Source organism: Fukomys damarensis, unplaced genomic scaffold (genome assembly GCF_012274545.1).
Source record: "Fukomys damarensis isolate Sample0158 unplaced genomic scaffold, DMR_v1.0_HiC HiC_scaffold_33, whole genome shotgun sequence".
NCBI lineage: Eukaryota > Metazoa > Chordata > Mammalia > Rodentia > Bathyergidae > Fukomys > Fukomys damarensis.
In genome coordinates, this window is record NW_022900945.1 from 47,660,082 (window position 1) to 47,667,427 (window position 7,346).

Below are 7,346 nucleotides of genomic sequence, written 5' to 3' on the forward strand. Positions count from 1 at the left end.
TATTTTTTTTTTTTTGGGTTTTTTTTTTTTTTTTTGGTACCAGGGATTGAACTCAGGTTCTTGCACTTGCAAGGCAGGACACCAAACTGCTGAGCTAAATCCCCAGCCCACTACTTGGTTCTAACATGCTTTTGTCATTTCAAAAGGAAACCCTATAGCCAATTAAGCAACCACTCCTCTTCCCTCCCCCTCCCCTGCCCCTGCCAACCATTAATCTGCTTTCTGTCTCTATGGATTTGACTCTTCTGAGTATTTCACATAAATGGAATTATACAATATGAGAACATGTCCTTTCATGCCTGACTTCTTTCATTAGCATAACACTTTTAAGTTTCATCATGTTGTAGCTTGACTAAATATTTCCTTTCTTTTTATGTCTGAATAATAGTCTGCTGTAATATACCACACTTTGTTTAACTGTTCATCTGTTTATGTACATTTGGTTATTTCCATTTTTTGGCCATTATGACTGTATTGCTGTGAATGTTGTGTACACTTTTTTGTTTAGACACCTGTTTTCAGTTCTTTGGGGTATATATCCAGGAATAGACTTGCTGGGTCATATGCTAATTCTATGTTTAACTTATTGAGGAAATACCAAACTGTTTTCTTTCTCTCCTGGTGTTATTTTTGAGAATACAATGAGCCAACTCATTTGTAAGGCTTTTAGTATAGTGTCTGGCACATAGCAGGAATTTGATAAATCGTTGCTGAAAGATACAATTCTGCACAAGTCATCAGCAATAAGAGTACATCTGTTGCAACATGTGTCGTATGGTGGAGGGCCCAATTCCTCCCTTCCTCATTTTGTTGCATGGAGGGTCTGTGCCGCTTCTTCCAAGCCCTTCCTCACTCCTTCGAGCAAAAGAAGTGTGACTTACAATCTGGAAGACCAAATTGGGCATCCTCCTGTCAGCCGTTTCACTCTTCGTGTGGTATCTGCATGCTTTCGGGAGCGTGTATTCTAACTTCCTGTACTGTTTGTGCCATGAAAGTTAAAGGGCGCATCCCTGCAACAAAGGTCAGAAGTCGTTCAGCTCTATGGCTGGCATGCCAGAATGGTGGGTGCATTTAATCCAAGGCATAAATGCTAGGCAGGTACACTTGCTAATGGAGCTATACCACCTTTAAACACCTTGTTCCTGAATAGCAATGACTGTATTTGTGATTTACACCTATCTGACTCATTTTTCTTATATAATAGATTCTGTCACTGATAAAGAAGAGGTATATATTCTGCCTCCCTCCTACCCCCCCCCGCCAAATCTGACAAACCCGGACCCGGAGAAAATAATGAAACTGCTTTTAATTCCCACATTCTACCTTGACTTGAAGTAGGTTTAAAACAACCCATTAAATTAACATCAAATATAATGACTGACTACTTCTGTTCTTCCAAGTTGTTTAATTCTTAAATCGTGAAAAGTTGGAATTAAAATAGAAAGGCTTTGGGCTATTCTGTGGTGATGTTGCAGTGAACTTTGTTACAGAAAATGCTCTGCAAGCTGTTCTTCATTGTGGGGAGACTTCATTTCAGAGTCCCTATATTTTAAATTACTAACCTTGAGGTGGCATTTGTTTTCATTTTTGCACTTAATAGAGCATAGCATTATATTCATTCTTTTCTCTCTGAGCTGAGTGTAAAATTGATAAGTAGTGAATGTCTTCTCTTTAATTCAATAAACATTTATTGAGCACCTGCTATATGCCAGGCATGGTGCCAGATATTCTGGTGGAAACTAAGATAAGTAACCTTCAATTTCATATGCAAGGAGCTTTCAGTCTAGTAGCAAATGAAGAAAGATAGTTATGTAAATAAATATGAGGCTGATTTTCGCTGATCTGGCTTTAAATGGGCTTCAACCATTTGGTTTAAATGATTAAAATCTAATGCATCTCACCAAAGGAAATCAGATTCAGAATTTTTATTTCATTATTATTCCCATGCTCGTTATCATCTGGTCTGTCAGACTAAATAAATGCCTTTCTCCCTTTGGAAAATGACAAATTTCTGATGGCTGAAAACATACCCCACCCTATTCAACTAGATCATTAGTTTGTTTCATCTTTATGAACTAACTCTTTTAATTACTTCACTGTTTAGTATTTTGGTACTAGTTTTTGGACATGTAGCAGGCAGCATCAGGCTAGTGAATGAACAAATAAATGAAAAACAAGGCTCAGAAAATTTGAACCTTAATTTCATCTCAGCTGTATCCCTTGAAAATTCTTCTCCCCAGTGTCACTTCCCAGGGTTCTGGATCAGTGTCTGAATTTACATGTCAAGTAGATTGAAAGGAGTAGAAAACAATGACATCTGGAGAAGAACCTGTGTCGAAGAAAACCTAAGTAGGAACATATCCTCAAGGACAGACTCTGCTACATTTAATGCCCAGTGAGAGGCAACTGTCACAAAAATGATTTAGAGTAGGGTTATGCAGCCAGACTGCTCGGCCCTGAATTCTGGCTCCTTCCCCTACAAACTGTGTATCCCTGCGTAGGGAGGTGACTTGGTTTCCTCATCTGTAAAATGAGGATGAATTGTAGTGTCTGCCTTGTATGCTTTTTGTGGAGAACAAAAGTGAATTGATATTCACTGTATGCTTAGATCAATGTCTGGAATGTGGTAAGGACTCTGGCACATTAGTTGAAACACAGTCATGATTGTAATACACGGAAGGAGTGTTGAAAACAGAGCCCCTGAAGGCCGCAAAGAGGGCAACATAAGGAGATATGTACTGAAGTAACAGAGTGGGTATATAAGATAGAAATGAACACAGGCCAGCACCTAGAGCAGAGTGAGGTGATGACGTCACGGCAGAGTGTGCATAGAAATGACCAATACCCTTTTGTTTCCTGTTTTGTATGACCTTGTGCAACCTCTGGGTACCTCAAATTCCTCTCCTGAAAAACTGAATGACAGGCTGTGAATAGTAATAGTTACATACCAGCATTGCCACTGACCAGCATTGCCTAAATGACCTTGGGCAAATGACTTAACCCCTGAGCCTTGGTTTCAACTGTTCCATGAGGGTACTAATAGTTCCTACTTTATAGATACTATGGGGTCAGGAAATGTGTTTAATTCAATAAATCTTAAAGTATCACTTTGTACATAAAGCATTTTACAGACTTCAAGGCCAAAGCCACCAATAGATATTAGGGATTATTATGACCTTCACACTCATTTACTGTTTTCTATTTAGATAGTGAACAAGACCCAAACATTTTCTTTCTGTCTTCATCCAACTGATTTTTGAAACTAATTGAGAATCTCGGTCAGTAGAGAGATGTCATAGCTTCTCTCTCCACTCTGTGGGCTGACTTCCTAGTTAATTCTTTCCCCCTGGATGGCTGTAAAAGCAAGAACTACTGCCAGGACAGCTCTTATCAAAATATTTTAGCACTTCTGCATCTGGTCCTGGCCATAAAATAGAAGTGAAGAAACACTTATGTAAAGCTTTCAGAGCTGTGAAGGAAAAAAAGAGAGCTCTTATTTTATTGGCTCTGGTTCATATATCTCCAGGACAGCAAGGAAAAAAATAACTTAAAAATTTAAACCAAAAAGGCATCCTGTGAAAGAAACTTGAAGATATGACATGAGCACCAGTAACTAAGATAAACAAGAGAGAAAAAGAGTGAATGTTGTTGAGTGAATTATCTCTCCCCTGGGCACTGTTCAGCTCTACGAACCAAGTAAACTCATGAGCTGGGCCAGTGGGAGAGCTCAATGATCCATATGCAAATCAGCTCTCCATGCAATCCTTCCTACCCTTGTTCAATGGCCGGGCTGGCATCCACATCTGTACCACTGAGTCTCCCAGCCCCAAACCTCCTCTTTCCATTCTCTTCTGCAGCCTAGATCATTCTATACCTGCCTTTCTTACAATCTCATAGGAAATGGGTAACAAAGACAGCATTCACTCCCCCACATTCCAGACACCAAGCTAGCATCTAGGGTATGTAAATAATACAAGAGCCCTGAACTCAAGTACTCTGAGTGATGACAGACAACTGCTATTGGGATGCAAAAGAGTTAAGGGTGAGGGCAGAGCTAACAGAGTGGAATGCCCAGATGAGCAGTGACGCAGTGACGCTCTGAAGGAGGTGGGAAAGACAAAAAAAGCCCTAACTTGCATTTCTTACATTATTTATCTCCTGTTGTCCTCATGACATCTCTTATGAGGATTATGACTTTACAGATTAGTAAACTGAGGCTCAATGCAATTAAGTCATTTACTCCAGGTAACAAGAGATGGTTTCTAAATCTCACTCCAAAGCCCCTGCTCCATCCGGTAAACTTGTTAACATCAGTCAGGATGTCAATGCTGGTGGCATTCAGAGGGAAGGAGAAAAGGGTACTAGAAAACTCTGAGTGAAACTGTGAGTAATTTCATGGCAGAGGGGGAGGAATAGGAAAGAGTGAGGAGAGATTACATGAAGAGACAGAAACAGTAGTATATTGGAGCCTTCCCTTCCTGATTCTCGTATTTAAGGATTTTGTTTGCAAACTGTTATATTCCTGGCATTTTATTTCGCCGTGGTGGGAGTATATAAAAGATAGAATTTGGTGAATGTTACAAATCAGGGTCTTTTTTCTCCCAGAGAGCCATTTAACTAGCACACTACTACTGGGAAAGCAAGGGGAAGAGCATGGATAGCCCTTGAGACATTTACAAAGGGTAAATTTGTTTGGGGAAAAACTAGAGTGCCACGTTATACACTTCCCATTCGTTGACATGCCTCTATTTGTAGTGACACCGAAAAGCACACTATTTATAAATTCTGCTGTGTAAAAGTCAGTGGACTGTCCTCTTTCATGTGCTGTAATAGTCAAGATTCTTGGACTTCAAACAACAGAAACCAAAGTCCACTTCTCTTGAGTGAAAAAGGATATTTATTTGTTTAGGCTCTGTAGTTAGGAAGTACAGGAAAGGAGTTGACCTCCAGGATCTCTAAGACAAGTTTTGTCAGTTGACAGAGTTCTAGATCTTTTTTCTCCTTCTCCATTTTTTCACCTTTCTTCAGGGTATTTGCCTTATTCTTTCCTATAGCATATGGAGCTTTCTATACAGAGGTAGCGGGGAGGAGAGTCCAGACCAGGAAAGGGAAGCAAAAGCCCCAGACACTAAAGTGTGCATCATCACAACACCATTTTTAGAAGAAAGAGACAGCTTCTCCCTCTAGCACTCAGCTATATCCCAGCCACAACTGCAATAGTCCTGGCATAAATCAAATACCCATGTTTGATCCAGTCACTGTAGCCAGAGAATGGGATAGCCTGATTGGCCAGAGAATGGAATAGTCTGATTGGCTAGATTGAGGGTCCCACTCCTGTTAGCAGAGTGAGTGAGATTCTGTTTGGTAGAATCTTCTGGTCTGGGGTAGGATAAGAGGTCACAGTTATCAAAATAAGTGGGGAAAACATACATTATGTGAACTAAGCTACAAGATGTTCCCTTTATCTGTTAAGCTCATTTTCAGAGCCAGTAGAGCTCTTTATGTCACTTTAAATGAAGCATTTGGTCTACACGGGACAAGAACATGATCATTGGACTTTAGCATTTTTCTCCTTCAGTGTTTGTTTCTTTTGAATAAAGCTCAAAATGCTTGAAGGCCCTGCCTGCATCTCCTCCTCTAGCCTCCTTCCCTATCGCTCCCTAGCCTCCACAGAACCCTCTTCATTTAATTCAGGAGCACGGCTTTCTTTCTGCTTGCAGAAGGGGCTGTTCCTTTCATCTCTGATTCTCTCTGCTGGAATGCTTGTCCTCTAGGCATTCCCATGGCTGGCCCCTCAGAATTCATGTCAAGTGTCACCTTTACGAAACATTTTCTGTACCTCCCATACCAAAACCAGCTTCTGCTCCAACCCTGGAACAGCTTCACCTCATTCTTCCTTATTTCAATTTCCCATCCATTTATCACTCTCACATTTCCTTCATCACTGATTTAGTTCCTTGTTAATTGACTCACTCTCTACTAGAAGATAAGTTTAGTCACAGTAAGAACCATGTCTGCCTTCCTCTCTGATACGTTCTGCCAGCTGAGTATAGTGGATCATACACAATAGTGCTTAATAAACACCCGTGGAACAAGTGCATGAACAGAATTACATGTATTACACTGCTGTATCCAGCAGCACGATCCTGAGGCAAGAGCAGATTCAGATTTTCTTGTGATATTAATTCAATTTCCTTTATTCATTTCCCTCTGTCTTCCATTCTTATTTCTTCTGCTTTTAAACTAATCAAAAGTAAATGGCCACTTTCTGGCCCAATCTGAGGATTCCTTTCTGGTTCATCTCATTTTTATCTTTCTGTTGACCTTGGTATCATGGCCCAAATACTCACTTGATTTTTCTCTAATTTGAAATCTCACAATTCTAGGATATGTTCCTTCTCTTTCCTACCTCTGCTGACCTTCTATATCTCTCCTTTACTGGCTCCACTTGTTCCGATCAACGTTGGGCATCTGCCCAGCCTTCATCTGTTTTATTTGTATATTTATTGTCATGTGAACACAGATCCATCCAAAAGAAACTTATAGAAGCCCAAAATGTACAGCAATGAGAACTAGGTAAACTAACCAAGAATAGGAATCAGAATTTACTGGTGCTAGGGACAGAAGCCTATAGTTATTTTTCCCACAAACTTTGCTGTCAATTGTTTATATGTTAACTATCATAGATTTAAGATTGTTACCAAGGAAGTTATCAATCTAGTCGCAAGATTTTAAGTTAGAAGATATGATATTAATGTAAAGGAAAAAAAATTAAAGATGAAAACAAATACTTATGTCCGAAGTTATTCACCCTGTCTTTTTCATAATAATAAAACACTTGTGAGAAAGACCAGTGTTCAATCAAAGGGAAAGAAATAAGATGCCCTTAAGATTCATGATTCTTTAAAATATTTAATGTGTAGGAAAGTAATATTATATTGTTGGGTGAAAATGGAACACATGGAAAATTTAAATATCATGTAGAAAGAAAACAAGGGACAAGCTCATTTATGGGTAATTTCCAGTCTTTAGGCATTTTTGTACTTTAAAAATATTTTCTAAATTGTTTACAATAAGTAAGTGTGATTTCAAGATACTGAGTCATGTTCCTTCTCAAAAGAACATAGGGTTTTGCCTTATTATAAATATCTTATAAACAGTTCTTTGCATGTGTGGTATATTTCACAAGGCAATTGTTTGTTTTTTGGTTTTTGGAGGTTTTTTTTTGGTACTGGAATTGAACTCAGGACCTTGTGCTTGCAAGGCAGGCCATGGCACCACTGAGCTAAATCCCTGGCTCACAAGGAAAATTGTAAAAACATAATTTTGAGTCATTTGCAAAAACT